This window comes from Phalangium opilio, unplaced genomic scaffold (assembly GCF_054372755.1).
Source record: "Phalangium opilio isolate 3A_F unplaced genomic scaffold, DU_Popi_V2 ptg000040l_1, whole genome shotgun sequence".
Taxonomy (NCBI): domain Eukaryota; kingdom Metazoa; phylum Arthropoda; class Arachnida; order Opiliones; family Phalangiidae; genus Phalangium; species Phalangium opilio.
Genome location: NW_028324164.1, coordinates 2,072,253 through 2,092,156, shown reverse-complemented (window position 1 = coordinate 2,092,156; position 19,904 = coordinate 2,072,253). Strand labels below are relative to the sequence as shown.

The 19,904-nt window shown below is 39.7% G+C and overlaps 6 non-coding genes across 6 annotated transcripts; all 6 read right to left on the bottom strand.

Annotated features, from left to right (window-relative positions):
* Window positions 1-1,021: 1,021 nt before the first annotated feature.
* TRNAT-CGU (transfer RNA threonine (anticodon CGU)) lies at window positions 1,022-1,094 on the bottom strand. The gene has a single exon. It is a non-coding gene; the product is annotated as a tRNA-Thr (tRNA).
* Window positions 1,095-1,415: 321 nt separating this feature from the next.
* Window positions 1,416-1,488, bottom strand: TRNAT-CGU (transfer RNA threonine (anticodon CGU)). Its single transcript has one exon. It is a non-coding gene; the product is annotated as a tRNA-Thr (tRNA).
* A 321-nt stretch (window positions 1,489-1,809) lies between these two features.
* Window positions 1,810-1,882, bottom strand: TRNAT-AGU (transfer RNA threonine (anticodon AGU)). Its single transcript has one exon. It is a non-coding gene; the product is annotated as a tRNA-Thr (tRNA).
* A 124-nt stretch (window positions 1,883-2,006) lies between these two features.
* TRNAT-AGU (transfer RNA threonine (anticodon AGU)) lies at window positions 2,007-2,079 on the bottom strand. Its single transcript has one exon. It is a non-coding gene; the product is annotated as a tRNA-Thr (tRNA).
* A 124-nt stretch (window positions 2,080-2,203) lies between these two features.
* Window positions 2,204-2,276, bottom strand: TRNAT-CGU (transfer RNA threonine (anticodon CGU)). The gene has a single exon. It is a non-coding gene; the product is annotated as a tRNA-Thr (tRNA).
* A 124-nt stretch (window positions 2,277-2,400) lies between these two features.
* Window positions 2,401-2,473, bottom strand: TRNAT-CGU (transfer RNA threonine (anticodon CGU)). Its single transcript has one exon. It is a non-coding gene; the product is annotated as a tRNA-Thr (tRNA).
* Between the last annotated feature and the right edge of the window lie 17,431 nt (window positions 2,474-19,904).

Here is a 19,904-nt window from a genome sequence, read left to right as displayed (position 1 = left end):
GCAATCTTCATTACTCGTTCTATATAAACTCTCACTTGTGTCATTACAGAAAAATAAGTTTATCTTAAATAATTAATTAAATATAACTGATATTAATTATTTTAATCGTCAGTATTTTACGTTAATTATAGTAAGTCGGTTTAAGAAATTTAATTCTTAAATAATTTTAAACATTGCTATATTTAACGTTATACTTCTAGGGAATACCTATATCAGAACTTTTGTAAATTTAGGGTATATAATGCGATTGATTCACATTAAGTGGTAGAAAATGCTCAATTGCGTGAACCTTTGGTGGCGATCCCACCTTAGGGAGGCTAGACGTTTCTCGTAACCCTAGCCGGTCGCCGCGTACATCTTAAGCCTAACGACGATGATGGAGTAGAAGCCAATGTTACAGATTGGTGTCTATGTGGTATAGACGAATGACCAGTAGATGGTGGTGTTAGAAACAAATAACGATAGCTTGGTGTGTATGTGGTATACACAAAAGACTAGTGTTGTTGTTAGAAGCTAATAAATACCGATTGGTATTGAGTGAAAGAATAGGCGGTTAGCCAGCAGTTGAAGGTGTAACGAATAGTTAATGACTGGCGATAAAGAAGATGGATTAAGTAATGAAGTAAAGATTTCGGAATTTATGTGTACTGCAAACGCGGTCCGGAAATTGCGAACACGTTTGCTCCGATTTGCCAACTGCGAACGCGGTGACAGACACACATCCACACACATCCCCACACACACCCATGCCTGTCGATTTTAGAACCTCTCCGTGACATACGTCACTCGGAGAGGTAAAAACTAGTTCAAGTAACATAACAGCGAGGCTCCGACGAGAATCGAGCTCATGATCTCCTGTTTACGAGACAGGCGCTTTAAGCACTAAGGCACGGAGCCCTTGCTTTGAAGCGATAAGAATTCTGAATATTGCAGTAAAATAACTCATCGGAACTTTTACCCTATTGTTTTAATTTTTCTAAATTTAATAGCTACGAAAACTAGTTCAAGTAACATAACAGCGAGGCTCCGACGAGAATCGAACTCATGATCTTCTGTTTACGAGACAGGCGCTTTAACCACTAAGCCACAGAGCCCTTGCTTTGAAGCGATATGAATTCTGAACATTTCAGTAAATTAACTCATCGGAACTTTTACCCCATTGTTTTAATTTTTCAAAATTTAATAGCTACGAAAACTAGTTCATGTAAAATAACAGCGAGGCTCTGACAAGAATCGAACTCATGATCTCCTGTTTACGAGACGGGCGCTTTAACCACTAAGCCACGGAGCCCTTGCTTTGAAGCGAAATGAATGCTGAATATTTCAGAAAATTAAATCACCGGAACTTTTACCCCATTGTTTTAATTTTTCAAAATTTAATAGCTACGAAAACTAGTTCAAGTAACATAACAGCGTGGCTCCAACGAGAATCGAACTCATGACCTTCTGTTTACGAGACAGGCGCTATAACCACTAAGCCACGAAGCCCTTGCTTTGAAGCGAAATGAATGCTGAATATTTCTGTAAATTAACTAAGCGGAACTTTTACCCCATTGTTTTAATTTTTCAAAATTTAATAGCTACGAAAACTAGTTCATGTAAAATAACAGCGAGGCTCTGACAAGAATCGAACTCATGATCTCCTGTTTACGAGACGGGCGCTTTAACCACTAAGCCACGAAGCCCTTGCTTTGAAGCGAAATGAATTCTGAACATTTCAGTAAATTAACTAATCGGAACTTTTACCCAATTGTTTTAATTTTTCAAAATTTAATAGCTACGAAAACTAGTTCAAGTAACATAACAGCGAGGCTCCGACGAGAATCGAACTCATGATCTCCTGTGTACTAGACAGGCGCTTTAACCACTAAGCCACAGGGCCCTTGCTTTGAAGCGATATGAATGCTGAATATTTCTGTAAATTAACTCATCGGAATTTTAACCCAATTGTTTTAATTTTTCAAAATTTAATAGCTACGAAAACTAGTTCAAGTAACATAACAGCGAGGCTCCGACGAGAATCGAACTCATGATCTCCTGTGTACTAGACAGGCGCTTTAACCACTAAGCCACGGAGCCCTGGCTTTGAAGCGATATGAATGCTGCATATTTCAGTAAATTAACTCATCGGAACTTCTACCCTATCGTTTTAATTTTTCAAAATTTAATAGCTACGAAAACTAGTTCAAGTAACATAACAGCGAGACTCCGACGAGAATCGAACTCATGATCTCCTGTTTACGAGACAGGCGCTTTTACCACTAAGCCACGGAGCCCTGGCTTTGAAGCGATATGAATGCTGCATATTTCAGTAAATTAACTCATCGGAACTTTCACCCAATTGTTTTAATTTTTCAAAAATTAATAGCTACGTAAAGTAGTTCAAGTAACATAACAGCGAGGCGCCGACGAGAATCGAACTCATGATCTCCTGTTTACGAGACAGGCGCTTTAACCACTAAGCCACAGAGCCCTTGCTTTGAAGCCATATGAATGCTGCATATTTCAGTAAATTAACTCATCGGAACTTTCACCCAATTGTTTTAATTTTTCAAAATTTAATAGCTAGGAAAACTAGTTCAAGTAACATAACAGCGAGGCTCCGACGAGAATCGAACTCATGATCTCCTGTTTACTTGACAGGCGCTTTAACCACTAAGCCATGGAGCCCTTGCTTTGAAGCGATAAGAATTCTGAATATTTCAGTAAATTAACTCATCGGAACTTTTACCCCATTGTTTTAATTTTTCAAAATTTAAATTTCTAGTTTCTGGCCCTTTGTGGGTTTGAAAAAGTGTCGCGGATTGTGTATAAATGCAGTTTTTTAAGGACTGCGAAGAAAAACTCGTTCTTGTATAATATCTGGTCTTTTTTGGGGAGAAAAGTCATTTGGGAATCCCTTAGTGGCTAAACTTTACTTTAGCTCGCAATTTCAAAATACAGTTTTTTCAATAAATATCATTTATTCAAGGTTAATTATAGGATAATTTGTTAAAATTATAGTGCGGAAATTAATTAAAATATGTATTTTCCATGTTTTTTAAATTTTACCCTTCATATTATAGGTAAGGGAAACACTTTACTTTAGCTCGCGCATTATAAATACATTTTTTCAACAAATATCATTTCTTGGAGGTTAATCATATGATAATTAAATACATTTGAAAGGCGGAAACTATTTTAATCAATGTTTTCATGGCTTTCATCATCCATATCATAAGAGTTTATCGGAAGGACTTCTGTGTTAGGGTTAAGCTTATTATAAAGTTCCCCAGCCATTTTAAAAAACGTTATGATTGGGTCTAATGATTTGGTCCTACACATCTTCATGAACATATATTTCGCCAAATATGATGGGAAATAATTTTTATTTCTAATGGACAAAAAACAAAATGAGTTAACGATATTATAAGGACGTGACCAATATCCATCCACTGTAAAGTTATAAAATAGCCTTGTTCCTGGATCCATTGAAGCCTTGGCGGCTCTTCACGAGGACTCAATGCTGTTAGTATGGATTTTTGTTGCATCGACAACATCAACAAATTGCACCGAATGGTTAACCTTCAAGTGTTTATTACCTTCAGTTTCGAGGCTATCATAAGCTTTCCAAAAATCGGAAACAATAGTTGTTCCGGGTAATATACATTCCTTTATAACGGTACTATCCCATAGATCCGAATTCCCAATGGATCGAATTCCAATTTGACCGAAAACTGCCAAATTAGAAAAGAAAGAAGCGGAATGGCGGTTTTCGAATATTAAGATCGAAGTAGTGTTATTTCATTCTCTTTAAAAAAATTGTTTGAAATTTTTGCGTTGTAATTTCACAATATTTTTATAAAATTAATTTCTGTTGTTCTGCTATTCTTGTTAATGTAGGCTGGGTTGGGTTAGGTTAGGTTGGGTTTGGTTAGGATAGGTTGGGTTGGGTTAGGTTAGGTTAGGTTAGGTTAGGTTGGGTTAGGTTGGGTTGGGTTAGGTTGGGTTAGGTTGGGTTAGGTTGGGTTGGGTTGGGTTGGGTTGGGTTGGGTTAGGTTAGGTTAGGTTAGGTTAGGTTGGGTTGGGTTTGGTTGGGTTAGGTTAGGTTGGGTTGGGTTTGGTTGGGTTAGGTTAGGTTGGGTTGGGTTTGGTTGGGTTAGGTCTTGGTATCGTTTAGACCCGCGGATTCAAATTTTAAGCAATGTACCTTTAATAGTAGACGTTTCAGTATATTCATATCCAATAAATAATTTAGATTAATTTCGTATTTTTCGATATAAATATAAATTTTTTATCGTTGACAGCGTTTGAAAATAAAAAAAAATTGCTGATGTTGTTTTTTATAGGTACTATATTAAGTAAGGAAATCAATTTCGGGGTTCATTTTAAAATTAAATTTCTTCAGGCTACAATGGAACGAATTGTAAATAGAGGTGGATTTGTTTATGTTAAAAACGGCAATTTATTCAATCTGAACAAAGTCAAGGATAAGTCTTGTTATTATGTATGTAGGAACAAAAATTGCAACCTAAAGACTACCCCTAATGAAGGAATTATAACTTCTAAAGTTCCGTAAGCCCATCCAAGTCATGGACCAGATACTCAATTGGTGTTGCAGTTGAAAGCCAAAGCAAAGATTGTGTCTGAAGTATTGCTGATCAGTCAGCGAAACGTATACGAAAAGTATATTCAAACCAGCAGTCTTCTCTGTAGTTATCAGTGTCCGGTACCCCAAAGAGCAGCGCATTATTTTTGTGATTAGTGACATCAAGCAATATGGGCTTTGAAACATCTGTATGCCTCTCAGTAGCTTGAGGTTGACTTGAAAAGCTGGAGGAGAGGGCCACATCATGGGAGCTCCGTACCATAGAGGGAGAATTATTTTGCTCCTGAGGCTGATGAAGGCTTGCTTTTAGAGAGGAAATCTCGTCACTCTGGGCCTCAACTTGTTCAGTAAGAATGGTGGAGAAAGATTTAAGGGAGTCAATTTCTTCCATGATTGAACTAAGAGATGGTGTAGTTATTAGCGAGGACATATCAGCTCGGAGACAGTTAAGTTGACCCTCAAGCTCTTGAAAATCAGAACGACAAGGAACTGAGTCCTTGAGGGTTTGTAGGGCCTCCTGTAGGTGGTGTGATGTTATGCCGAGTAACGAGGAAGGGTAATGTTCATCCATTGAGTTTTGGTTGGAGTCGAAAGTAAGGTTGCCAAGTTTAGTAGCCAGAGTAGATAAAGTGGCAAGTTCTTGGTTGGTGGAGACGAGTTTGGCAGAAAGTTCATCTATGAAGGCAAGTTTTTGAATGATGAATTCATTCTGGGCTTGCAGTGGTGGTAAGTCTATCGTTTTGATTTGGTGAGAATAATGAGTAAGGTTAATTAGGGCAGTATTCAGGGTAGTGTAGTCCGCTGATAAGGTGGTTAGTTCTGGTTTAGTGAAGACGAGTGTGTCAGAGATAGAAGAGAGCGTTCGTATCACTGTAGGGCCAGTTGAAATGCAAACATTACAGAAGAACACAAGGTTGTCACATGGGTGGCTTCGTCCCTAAGAAGCACATTTCCTTGTTCTACGATAAAGGGATGTTTATTTCACTATTGTCAAGCGATATGGAGAGCTGCAAATACCAAAGGATTGTCAGAGCTGTATAAATCGGATATCTCTGTGCGTAAAATGATTCGACGTGTAATGGCTTTCGCTTTGATTCCAGTTTATGAACATTCGGAGGTTTGGTTGGAAATTCAAAATGATTTTCCTACCGGCAACGCTAGCGTTTCTACTTTCTTGGATTATTTTGTAAATACATGGCTTGAAAGTTCGCTTCATCCACCAGAATTGTGGAACCATTTCGGAAATTACGCGTACCGTACCAACAACCATTTGGAAGGATTCCACTGCAAGTTAAACTCCCGCTTAAGCAACAAACCTCACTTTTTTAGATTCGTAGAAATAATTCAATCTTTATATTCTGATCACCGCGATCATAAAATAAATCTTGATGTTGGAAAGAGCCAAGTTGTAATTGATAAAAAGTACTTAAAACTCGAAAAAAACCGAAATGATCGAGCAATAAAAAATGCTGTATCTCTACTCGATGGCGTAGCCGTTAACTTGTGTTATGCGTAACAAATAAATTTTGCAAAATATAATTTCGTCTTACTTTTTGTTTTCTGAAGACACTAATTTCACTAAAAATTATTAAAAAATAAACCACAAAAACAGTTACCTTTAAGCATAGATTTTAGTCCCATTGGACAGAATTCAAAATCCGCCAAAGTGCGATATTTTTCGGTCGAATGGGACGGTTTCGGTCGAATGGGAATTCGGTCGTATGGGAGACAAGATTTATAACAGCCAAAAGTGTTTCAGCATCCCTTTTCTCTTCAGGGACCATAAAAACCCGACCAGTTCCTTCTTTCATAGCCACCAAATACCTTAAAATTTCTAAAAATATATAACCTAACCTAACCTAACCTAACCTAACCTAATCTAGCCTTAAAGGAATGACATTACCCACTGGCCGTTGACTTTATGCCCGCGATGGTACTTTCGTTTGCCAAACTTTGACTCATCAATATGCACTACAATACCTTCGCCTCCAATTTTCTCTTAAGAATCATCGAATCGTATACAACTTCTCTACAAAACGATGACCAATCTATCATAGTTCTAGAAGAACTAATGCCAACTTGTTTCCCTGAAAATATAACCTTGCAGCGGTTTCGCCTGGGCATTCTGTTGCAAACTTAAATGACTACCTAACCAAACCTAACCTAACCTAACCCAACCTAAAAAAACCCGTGGCCATATTCTGCTCAATCAAATAACTTGCAGCAGAATACAGCCACAGGCCAAATCTAATGTGGATCTACTCTGAAACTATTCTACCTATAATATGAGTTGCCACCTTATCTACCCAGAGATTAACAAATCCTAAGATTTGAAATAGTGTCAAATGAGAACCAGCGAAAAATGTGCCTTTTCTTATAGAAATGTCAGTGTGACATCTTGTCGCTTTTTGTTTGTTTTTGGACATATTAGCATTGCAAGTCCAAACATAGCCATCAGCAAATGAACTGTTCGGATCGATAATTTATTTAAAGGCTATAATGATGTTATCATGAATAGCATATTTACCCTTTGGACCTTTGCTTTAATTTGAGGGCATTGGAACATTTAGGACAATTAAAATGCGGTTCCTCTGGAATAAGGCCCCATGACTGGAGTTGAGTCATGAAATTCTCACTTCGCGATATATCTTAAATTTTTATCAAATTTAATGACTCGGTCATTTTCGCGTTTGGGTTTGTTCCTTATATCAGTGAAAATTAGGCTTAACTAATTCAAATTACGCGCGGACTTTTTCATAATGGATTGGTTCAGTTCAGTTTCATAATAATTCGGCAAATCTGGGAACTGGGATACTTCTTCACGTTCGTCAGCCACCACCATGAAAATATTGATTATAATAGTTTCCGCAAACCTAACATTTCTTGGAGTTGACAATAAACAAGCAACAATTATTTGCAAAAGGACCAATATTTTGAGGTAAAAAAACAGACAAAATTTAGTAATATTTTGGAAAAAGGGATATTCATGCAGTTGATAAGCCTCGACAATAACAAAAACAGGCGCACATTTAGCCGCTCATGGAATAAGGGAACAAAAGGGAATAAATTACAAAAAACATGGAAAATATTGATTTAAGTTAGTTTCCGCACCTTAAAATTAATTAATTTTTTGTCACGTGCAGTGGTGGCGCGCGGTCGCATTTTCTTTTCTCCCGCGCGTTTTTAAATATTGTTTTTCAAACTCAAAAATTTTAAAAGCCAAGGCTTAGTTCGAATTTCTTTAAATTTCTTTTATACACGTTTCGCTATTATGGATGACCCCGAAACTCCTACTGCAAGTCTAAATCCCTCTGGACCTGCGTTCTCCCCTTAGAGCATTCTTTCAGTGCCGAGTACTATCTTATTCCAACCACAAAGTGCTACTACAAGCCCGAAGAATAGAAAAGAAAAGGGGACGACCTAAGGCATCTGTTTCTATATCCTGCAAACGTACTCGTGCCACAAAGCAATCTGAGAAGGGAAACCTCGCCACCTGCTCGTCCTGCTTGCTAACTGTTGACGACGCTCATATTGCATGTGTTAATGTGTCTGAGGCGTTATTTGACCTATGTAGCCACCCATGTGACAACCTTGTGTTCTTCTGTAATGTTTGCATTTCAACTGGCCCTACAGTGATACGAACGCTCTCTTCTATCTCTGACACACTCGTCTTCACTAAACCAGAACTAACCACCTTATCAGCGGACTACACTACCCTGAATACTGCCCTAATTAACCTTACTCATTATTCTCACCAAATCAAAACGATAGACTTACCACCACTGCAAGCCCAGAATGAATTCATCATTCAAAAACTTGCCTTCATAGATGAACTTTCTGCCAAACTCGTCTCCACCAACCAAGAACTTGCCACTTTATCTACTCTGGCTACTAAACTTGGCAACCTTACTTTCGACTCCAACCAAAACTCAATGGATGAACATTACCCTTCCTCGTTACTCGGCATAACATCACACCACCTACAGGAGGCCCTACAAACCCTCAAGGACTCAGTTCCTTGTCGTTCTGATTTTCAAGAGCTTGAGGGTCAACTTAACTGTCTCCGAGCTGATATGTCCTCGCTAATAACTACACCATCTCTTAGTTCAATCATGGAAGAAATTGACTCCCTTAAATCTTTCTCCACCATTCTTACTGAACAAGTTGAGGCCCAGAGTGACGAGATTTCCTCTCTAAAAGCAAGCCTTCATCAGCCTCAGGAGCAAAATAATTCTCCCTCTATGGTACGGAGCTCCCATGATGTGGCCCTCTCCTCCAGCTTTTCAAGTCAACCTCAAGCTACTGAGAGGCATACAGATGTTTCAAAGCCCATATTGCTTGATGTCACTAATCACAAAAATAATGCGCTGCTCTTTGGGGTACCGGACACTGATAACTACAGAGAAGACTGCTGGTTCTCTTATAGCATTCTCCAAGACTTAGAATTTTCTCAATGCGAACGCATTCTGGTCACGCGTCTAGGTCGCTATCGCCAGGGCTACAACCGTCCATTGCGTCTCAAGTTACAATCTGTCTCCCATCGCTAGTATTTTGTGAGAGGCGTTAAAAATTGGAGACAAGATGATGATTTTGCTTATACCGTAACCCCTGATCGTACTGCTGAACAACGTGAGGCTCATCGACGCTTGGTTGCTGAACTCCGTGAGCGCCGTACTCACGGGGAAGTTGGTTTGTTTATCCGTCAGGGCCAAATAGTGAAACCTGACTTCGACTCCATGCATCCGCAGCCCACGCCACCTCTCGTCACTGTTTTACAAGCATCTTTATCGTCCCCGCACAGCCCATGCATCACCTACCCGAACAATTTCTACCGGCTTTCTCTTCACCTCCAAAAAACCAGTTCCAGCATCTCTCAATTCCCCTAAACTCCTCCGGAACCTCTCAGCCTCGAATCTCAAAATTACTTTATTTAACGCCCAAAGTCTTTATGGTAAACGAAATGAACTTTTAGCTCTCTCAAAAGTATGGGATGCTGACTGCATCTGCATCACCGAAACTTGGGCTAAAGCGCACCTTGATGATGCAGTTTATAACCTACCTGAATATGCTTCTCTTCGTCAAGATAGAACTGACGGTAACGGGGGTGGAATTATTATCTATCTACGTACCTCCCTCAATTACCACAAACTTAGTATTGCAACATCTTACGATGAATCTTTATGGGTTGAACTAACTCACCCTTGCACCTCGTCCTGGATTGTGCTTGGATGTATATATCGCCCGCCTAACTGCTCCCTTGCATCTACTCAGCAGCATTTTACGGATCTTAGGACCATTTCAAGCCGCCATGAAGAATTAATAATTACTTCAATCTTACGTCCATTTGCTGGAATTCCCTAACCACAGTTCATGGCTCCTCCCCGCCCCACTGTGAATTTTTGGACCTACTACATAACTGTGGCTTGGAACAACACGTGACCTTCCCTACTCGTTTCGGCCAAACCCGTAATATAAGGTGTGCAACTCTTGATCTCTTCATTACCAAAGCAAATATCAACCCTGAAATAACTGACACCCCCCCCGGTTGGTGGCAGTGACCACATCACGCTCCATGCAAAATATCCGCTTGCTGTTAACTTCACGGTCCCTCGACGCTTCAAGCGTGATTACAACTACTGCGAGGGTGACTACGTCCTGCTAAACACCCTTCTTTCCAACATTGACTGGTCCCCTCTCTCTGGCTCTACCACGGAGGATGCATGGACTTTCTTCAAATCAACCCTTTTTGACTGTATATCTAAATCAGTGCCGCTTTATGATCCGGCTACTAAACGCCCATCGCGGTTGTGGATTCCCGTCGCGACGAAACGTGCAATCCGTAAAAAAGAACGTCTCTGGAGAAAGCTTAAACTTGCCAACCGTACTAGTGATCAGTCGCTCTCTGATCACTACCAGCCCCTCTACAAGGCCCAGGTGAAACTCGTGAAGACGCTCCTTTCCAATGCTACGCTCCGTTAAAACAAATCCTCGAGCATTCTATCGTTTTGTAAGGAAGCAGATACGTAGTCTACCTGTTCGACTAAATATCAAGATACCGGATGGTACAAAAACTGACTCTACTCTACTTGTGGCCAACTTTTTAAATACAACCCTTGTTAAAAACTTTAATTACTCCCCTGCTGACCTAACAAGTTTACCTCAACCCCAAGTGCCTGTGACGTTGGATTTCTCTCCTACAATTCGTGATATTCACTTAATTCTAAATAACTTAGATATTAAAAGCGCCTCTGGTCCTGATGACATTCCCAACAGCCTCCTAAGGAATTGTGCTTCAACCCTTTCCCGCCCACTGCACATTCTATTTACAACCTCTCTTACTGAAGGTGCTCTTCCCTCTGACCTCGGCGATATGTAAGGTCTTAGAAAAATGTATCCATTCCGCCCTTTTACTACACGTGAATCTCTACCTTAGTCCAGTTCAACATGGCTTCTTAAACAATAGATCGGTTGAAATCAATCTTTTGTCCGCTTTTTCTACCTGGCTAGAAGCCTTTGATCGCGGTTGTCGGGTAGATGTTATTTATCTTGACCTAGCCAAGGCGTTCGACTCTGTTCCCCACCATCGCCTCTTGGCCAAGTTGCGCGCTTTTGGAATAGACAATAACATCTACCATTGGATCGAGTCCTACCTTCTCCACCGTACCCAGGCGGTTAGGGTGGAGGAATCATTAAGTGATTTCCTTCCTGTTGTCAGTGGGGTTCCTCAAAGGAGTGTCCTGGGTCTGTTGTTATTTCTACTTTACATTAATGATCTACCTGATGTACTCTCCTCTCAGCTGTGTTTGTTTGCTGATGATCTTAAGATCTTTCGTCCGATTCGATCCTATGATGATGTGCTTTGTCTTCAATCCGATCTTAAAAAGCTTGCGACTTGGTCAGAACTCAATGGTTTATAATTTAATGAACGAAAATCTATGGTTTTAACAATACTGAAAAGCAAATCTGACCCCCAATCTCCGTCCCCGTACTATCTTTCAGGACATAACATTCAACGAGTAAATGAGTGCCGGGACCTCGGCATTCAAGTTTCACATGACCTTAAATTTCATTCACACATCAATAAAAACATGCGGTCGTGCAAATGGCCTACTGGCAACTATTGAAGCCAACTTTCCGGAAATTTCTAGCACCCTCCTCTCTCGCCTCTTCGCGTGTTATGTCCGTCCCATACTAGAATTTGGTAGTCAGATTTAGAATCCCTACATGGCCTAAGATATACATCTCCTTAACAATGTCAAAGGTCGTGCTTCTTGCATCCCATCAACCTTGCAACACCTCTCGCGTCAGGCAAGACTTGATTCTTTAGGCTGGTCTTCCCTTTCGCTTCGCTGGACCTATCTAGACCTCACTTGCCTCTTTAAAACCCTAAACCGCCAAGGTCAGACCTACTTTACTACTGCCCCCAAAGCCCATATGACTCGAGGGCACGTTCATAAACTTTTTCTACGTCAATCCCACTAAGACCCTATGAAGCATTCCTTTTTCAGGAGGACTATTCCCATCTGGAACTCCCTTCCTACCGAAGTGGTCTCCCAACCCACTCTTCCCCTCTTTAAATTCAAACTACGCAAGTTTCTTAAAATTTAACTCGAATGAAGGGAAAGTAATCCACAACTCCCTATCTATTCTTTATTATCGGTGTACTATTTGTTACTTTATGTTCGTTAGATTGGAGCTGTAAGGCGTCATAGCCCTAGCTCGACAATTAAATGTAGCAAAAAAATCATATAATTAACCTCTCAGAAAAGATATTTATTGAAAAAACTGTATTTAAAATGCGCGAGCTAAAGTAAAGTTTAGCCTAGGTAAGGTTTGGTTTTTTTACGTTAGGTTAGGTTATATTTTTCGATATTTTATGGTATTTGGTGGCTAAGAAGAAGGAACTGGTCGGGTTTTTATGGTCATGAAAATATTGATTAAAATAGTTTCCGTGACTTAAATGTAATTAATTATCAGGTAATTAACCTCCAAGAAATGATATTTATCGGAAAAACTGAATTTTGAAAGTGCGAGCTAAAATTTTTCCAAATTAGTTCTGGAATAGTTAAACTCAACCGTCCAATTTATTAACACTAATTATATTGTATTTCACTAAATCGTAACTTACCTATGGAAATTAGAATGGTCAATGCACTGTGTAAAAACACACTATGCTAAATATTCGTTGAAACCATGTGAAAATTATAAAAATTCACCAACTATTTCTTTATGATCATTTAACCTTAGGCTTAGAAAGACAAAAATTAGGCCCAATACGTTTTGAAAAATCACGTGAACTTAATTAGAGAATCAAAATGGTGAAATTAAGCGCGAGATTTGAATTGAAACTTTTATTGAAATGCAGCGCGTGTTTTAAAAATATTTATTTTGAAACCGATGCAAAAAGGCCAAGTTTACCTTATACTACGAGAAATGAGATACTATACCTTTTCAGCCTTTGCTACTGCTGTAAAGTTGGGCTTTGAAAAAAGTGTACCCCCTTGGTCGCGAAACCTTGGGTCTAAGTCGCAAAAATTTTTCAACATCATAATGTTAAGCTCCATAGAGTTTAACATTATGATCTCGGATTAAAAATACAAATAATACTAATAAAAAAACTGAATAGGCCTATACTAAATAATAAAACCAAAACACTAATGCTAAAAAAAAAAAAATACTAATAAAAACTAAGTTAAAATGAAAATATTAAAACACTTAGTTAAAATGAAAATACTAAAACACTTAGTTAAAATGAAAACACTAAAACACTTACATAAAAATGAAATATTAAAAAAATTAGTTAAAAATACTAAAGCACTAAGATAACAAGTTGGGAAAACCAAAATATTACCTCTCCGTGTCGAGAACATTATATAACCTTAAGTATCCAATGAAAACGTCGACCTTTTTGCACTCATCCTTTCCCGCGCTTTGCGCTTGCACATTTCATCCTTGCGCTCAACATTATCTTCCTCCATTTTACATACAAAAACCAAATACTCACAAAAGAAGCGGCAAAAACCTGCTGGCTCTTTACAACGACTTAATTTGACTTAATAGAGTTATGGCACCTACTTGCCTTTGACTGTATTAAGCTCTATGGGTAGTTAACATGGAGTGCCACTACTCTATATCACACTTCCAAACACAAATATTTACTGGTAGATAAATTGACAACCTAAAAGCAAAGAACAATTCTCAAGAATGGCTCCCGCAAATTTTAAAGGTCTGTTTTCAACAAGTCCTACTAGTTTGCACACCTGGCGCCTGCAAACTGATTATGCAAACCTTGCACACTTTTCAAAAATTCTACTAGATTGCACACCTGGCACCAGCAAACTGATTTTGCAAACCTTGCACAACTTTCAAACCTCCTACTAGTTTGCACACCTGGCGCATGCAAACTGATTACGCAAACCTTGCACACCTTTCAACAACACCCCACCCCACCCCATACTACTTTGCACAGCTTTATAAGCAAACCTTGCACACCATCCTCATTCTCCCTACTAGTTTGCACACCTGGCGTATGCAAACTTTGCACACCTTTCAGCAACACCCCACCGCACCCCATACCACTTTGCACAACATTATAAGCAAACCAATTAAGCAAACCTTGCACACCATCCTCCTTCTCCCTACTAGTTTGAATACGCCAGGTATGCAAACTAGTAGGGAGAACCTTGCACACCTTTAAAGAACACCCCCCTTACCCCATACTACTTTGCACAACTTATAAGCAAACCAATTAAACAAACCTTGCACACCATCCTCATTCTCACTACTTGTTTGCACACCTGTCACATTGCAAACCTTGCACACCGTTCAAGAACACGCAACCCTATTCCATATTACTTTGCATAACTTTATATGCAAAACTTGCGCACGTTTCGAGAAGTCGTTACCCTACCCTACCCCATACTACTTTTCACAGCTTTATATGCAAACCTTGCACACCTTTATATTTTTCCGCAAACCCTGCTCACCTTTATATTTTTCCGCAAACCCTGCTCAAAATAGCACATATACTTTTAAAAAGCTCCCCTTTTAATTTTAAAACCACTATCTAACCATTTTTCTTAAATTTAAAAGGTTTTCACAGGTTTTTCGTCTTGCACACCTTTACGGTTTTCCGCAAACCCTGCTCAAAATAGCAAATATACTTTAAAAAACTCCCCTTTTAATTTTTAAACCATCTAACCATTTTTCTTAAATTTTAAAAGGTTTGCACAGGTTTTTCGTCTTGCACACCTTTATGGTTTTCCGCAAACCCTGCTCAAAATAGCACATATCGAGTAAAAAGCTTCACTTTTAAATTTAAAACTAGTATCTAACCATTTTTCTTATTTTAAAAGGTTTGCACAGGTTTTTTGGTCTTGCACACCCTTATGGTTTTCCGCAAACCCTGCTCAAAATAACACATATCGAATAAACAGCTCACGTTATATTTTTTAAAAACTACTATCTAAGCATTTATTACAGTTTATCATGGTTTCACTGGTTTTTCGTCTTGCAGACGTTTCTCGTTTGCAACTTTACCTCATAGTACAACATATAGAATAGAAACATATTCATGTATTTTTAAACCTACCAACATTTTTACTAAAGTTTTATCACTGTTTGCACAAATTACAACATATAGAATATAAAGCTACCTTAAAACTACCATCTTACGACAATACTAAAGTTCTAATATGGTTCGCACTGCTCTTTCGTCTTGCACACCTTTCAATAAGAGCCGAATAAGAGCTTTTACCATTTTGCAGTTACTTCGACTTACTTTACACAACCTTCTCGTCTTGCATATGTTTTAATATGCCGGGAGAATTTTCGTAGTCAAACCAGCAATCGTGTTTAAACTTTCAATTTTGATTAATATAATTGTCCAATACATTTTACGACGATCTTCAACTTTATGTTTTTAATTCCGTATGGTGTAAAACTGGATTCGAAACAATGTATGAAGGAACTTATCAAACTGAAAAGGTTGGATCTAATAAGATAGTCTATCGCACTAATAAATAAGAAATAGCCTATGCCTATTTCTGTATTTGAAAGTATTTTCCAGAGCTTAAAAGTTCATATCTTTTCGGTCCCTAAAAATCAAGCAGTGTCTTATGTTATTTTTACATGCCTTCACGGTTCGTGTTTCGTATTTGGCGGGTTATAATCATTATTATTTTTTTGGGTTAATAATATACACTTTCATATGCCTTTGCGACAGACTACCATTTTAACATCATCGGGAGTCCGCGTCAGCGTAGCAAATAATGCGGTAGCACAGGGCAAATCACCAGATTAAAAATTAAATCCGTGGCGGGTCAGTGGTCCACGGGACCATTTATGAAATTCAAGGGTAACCAGAGTTCAAATATTATTTCAAATATTTTAATTATCAAATTCTTTAGTTTAGCAGACGACGTGCCCTGGTTAATGGTCATGGACAAGTTTATTCATTCCAGCCCAGGGGGAGTGGCTTGCCTAATGTCCAGTTTCAAAAAAATCCTTATTTCCCACCCTGGTCGATGATCAGTCTGGGAAATAGCACACTTCCTCTGGTCGAAAACCATTTTATTCATTGCTTGGACTAGTTTTTAATTTAAGAAGTGGGAGTTACTGGTCCTCGGGACCAGTTTGTTAAAGCAAATCTATAGGAGAACAAAGGTTGGGACCAACCGTGGACCAGTTTATTATTTCGGACACTAGGGGGGTCACTGGTCCCAAGTGTTTCGTTTTGTTATATAATTTACTAACGAATGTTCGATCTAATTAATAAAGACAAATGCTTCGCTAAGTCATACTAGTAACTGTAACAAGATAACAACAGTTCTCTCTTTAATACTTTCTTTACAAGGATACACTCTATTACAAGGATTTATATATTAGGCGAGAATGATACATTCATAAGCGGGAGATTCAAATACGAAACATCCCCTTTTTTAAGGAAAAAAATTAAAGTTTAAATTGGAGTCTTAAGTCAAAAAGTCTTGCAATCGGATGGGGGGTTTCACTTGGCGTCCACTTCTTGTTTGACGTACTGGGTTCACGGAGGGGGTTGTTGGTTGCGGTGTTGAAGTTGAAGTTGAAGGTATAGTTGGTGAAGTGGTATGCGGAGTGTATGGTAGTTGGCGAGGACTCGGTGTTTTAGGAATCGCTGGAGATCCCGAGTGTTGGACGGATGGAACATCCTTTGGAGATTGTAGTGAAGGGATGTCGTTGTGTGCGTATCGATGACGTGGCAACTCTTCAGTAGTGCGGGGTGGAGTTATGACTTGAGGTGGTAATCTTGGTTTGATGTGAATTCTGTTTCGGCGATACTTGACACCATCAATCTCGACTATATATGAGCGAGAGGAAACTTTCGAGACGATTGTTCCGATGTGCCAACGTTTATGCCGGAAAGTGCTGGTATCTTGCACCCATACTGGTTCACTAGGGTTTAAGTCACGTAATGGACGGACATGTTGGTCAAAGTTGGTTTTGCTCGCTATTCGTCGCTGACGTTGGTTTTGAACGACGTTCGGGACGACCTTGGGACGAAGTTGCGAGTGCGAATACGGTAAAGCAGAGCGTAGACGGCGTGACATTAGTCGTTGGGCTGGACTGGAATTAATGCCTTCAGTGGGAGTGTTCCTCCAATCTAATAATGCCATATGTAAATCTTCCTTTGACCGTGCATATTTTTGAAGCATAATCTTGGCTATCTTCACGGCAGATTCAGCCTTGCCATTGCCCTGAGCATGGAATGGCGATGATGTGTCATGTCTAAATCCATATAGTGCAGCGAATTCTTTGAATGCTCGACTATTGAACGGGGGTCCATTATCAGAGATAATGACTTCGGGAATCCCGAATCGACTAAAATGTCGCTTACAGCATTCGACAACGGTTTCGCCCGTGGAGTCGGGTAGACGATCGACTTCCCAATAGTCAGAATAGGTATCCACAAGGACTAGATATTTGTGCGTATCAGTTTGGATGGTAAACAGATCCATCGCAACTTGTTGCCATGGTAGTGTGGCAAGCGGAATAGATAGTAAAGGTTCTTTGGCTTGAGACGCACTAAATTCCTGACAAAGTGAGCATTGTTGGAGAGCAGTACGGATTTGGTTTGTAATCCCGGGCCAATAAACGACTTCTCTGGCCTTTCGTAGACAAGCCTGGACACCACAATGACTAGAGTGTAAGATGTTAATCATTTCGGGACGCATCTTTTTTGGGATTATAACTCTACAGCCTTTGTAAAGTAGACCATCATCAACGGTAAGTTCTTCTCGAAAATTCCAGTAGTCCCGTATTGGTGCAGGTGTGAGAGACTTTGCTGCTGGCCAGCCTGTAGCAATAGTGCGAGATAGTAGTTGAAGGTCGGGATCTTCCAAAGTTTGGTGGCGAATTGCGGCTATACGTGAATTGGACATCCGTAAATAATCACTATGTTGAATATCCTCAAAATACGTAGTGACGTGTTTGTCGCGGGTTAGTTGGAAGACAACAGCCTCCTTGGTTGACTTGGTCGAGGGTAGTAACGGTAGCGGGACTCTTGAGAGACAGTCCGCAATGTACATTTCCGAACCTTTTTTGTATTGGACTTTAAGATTGTAATTCTGCAATTTAAGCAGCATACTCTGGAGACGTTTTGGAGCAGTCAACAGCGGTTTTTTCCAAATCGTTTCCAAAGGTTTATGATCTGTTTCGACCAGAATATTGCTGCGGCCAAGTAAATACTGGTAGAATCTGTGGCAGGCGAATACAATGGCCAAACATTCTTTTTCGATTTGAGCATAGTTGCGTTCTGTGGCAGTGAGTGACTTTGAGGCAAACGCAACTGGTTGTCCATTCTGTAATAATGTAGCTCCTAAGCCAAATTCGCTGGCATCACATTGTATTGTGACGGGTTCTGCTACATCATAATAGCGTAGTACTGGTACACAGCTAGCTAGAGTTTTGACGGCTTGAACAGCTTCTGTATGTTGGGGTTCCCATTTCCAAGGAGTGCCCTTGCGAGTTAACTGTCGAAGTGGTTCGGTAAAATTGGATAACTTCGGCAGAAATTTGGCGAGATAGGTTACAAATCCAATGAAACTCTGTAGAGATGTCACATCATGAGGGAGTGGCATATCGTGTATAGCCCTTACTTTTTCAGGGTCTGGTCGTACTCCTTGAGAGGTTAGTAAGTGGCCAATGTAAGGAACTTCTGTCATCCGGAGTTTCATCTTGGACTTATTCAGTTTTAAGTTGCATTGGCGAGCACGGTCGAATAGTGCAAGTAAATTCCGATCATGGTCTTGAATAGCCTCGGCTTCCGTGTCGCCACAGCCAATACAGAGAATATCATCCGTGATATTTTCGATTCCGTTTAAACCTTCCAAGACTTCGTTTATGCGACGTTGGTATTCCTCAGGAGAGACTGAGAGACCAAAAGGCATGCGTTTCCATCTATAGCGACCAAATGGAGTCCAACAAGTGGTCAAGTAGCTACTTTTGTCATCCAAGCGGACCTGCCAAAACCCATTTTTGGCGTCTAAGACGGAGAAAACTTTCGCATTTGCGATTCGAGGGAGAATCTCTTCGATTGTTGGTAATGGATACTTCGGACGTTTAAGCGCAACATTGAGATCCAGTGGATCTATGCAGATTCGCATCGGTCGTGAGGGACGGCTTACTACAACCATGCTAGAGATCCAATCAGTAGGAGTTGTTACTTTTGCAAGAACGTCCATCTTCTCCAGTTCGTCAATTCTTGTCTTAAGAGAGTCTCTGAGCGCAACTGGAACCTTGCGTGGGCGATGCTGGACGGGAGTTACGGTTTTATCTACTTCCAAGTGACAAAATCCCGGTAAGCAACCAAGACCATCAAAGATGTCAGCATACTCTTCCAGTATCTTTTCTTTAGTTAAGGGGCTTGCAAGAGAAGGTTCTTTAAGCGATTGCGGTGCAGTAGTAGAGTTTGGAGATACTGTGAAGATTGTATCCACGGCCGTATGATTAAACTTAATGAGTCCCAACTGTTCACACGTAACGCCTGACAGTAACGGAGTTTTGTCATGTTTTACTACTTGAAATTCCAGAGGAAATTCCTTATCCCTAAAGGTGAATCGAATGGTTGCTACGCCAATGACTTCTAAGACTGAGTCATTATAGCAATGGAGTTGAGTTGTGTCCTTTTCAAGTTGCTTGTGTGTGTCTGGTAAGGAATCATAGAGTTTCTTACTTAAGACATTACAAGTCGATCCACAATCCAGCTGAAATTTAACTTTTGTAGTAGTTCTTCTTTCGCTGCTAGGGATATGTAGGACGGTATAATATTTGTTTCCAC